Below are 257 nucleotides of genomic sequence, written 5' to 3'. Positions count from 1 at the left end.
AGAGAGAAAGAAGGTAGAGTGGGGGAGACGCCAGCAGTCGCTCGGAAAATAAAATGTGAGGTAACAAGCCATGAGCCTTGTAGTAAAATATAGAATAACAGAAATGGGTTAATTTAAGTTGTAAGAGCTAGTTAATAATAAGTATGAGCTAGTAGGTCAAGCAGTTTATAAATAATATTAAGCATCAGAGTGGTTATTTGGGAACTGGTGGGCAGGAAAGAAACCTCCAGTTACAGGCTGACCTCAAACACATAGAG

The sequence above is a fragment of the Microtus ochrogaster genome, linkage group LG8, assembly GCF_000317375.1.
Source record: "Microtus ochrogaster isolate Prairie Vole_2 linkage group LG8, MicOch1.0, whole genome shotgun sequence".
Lineage (NCBI taxonomy): Eukaryota > Metazoa > Chordata > Mammalia > Rodentia > Cricetidae > Microtus > Microtus ochrogaster.
This window is presented reverse-complemented; position numbering follows the sequence as displayed.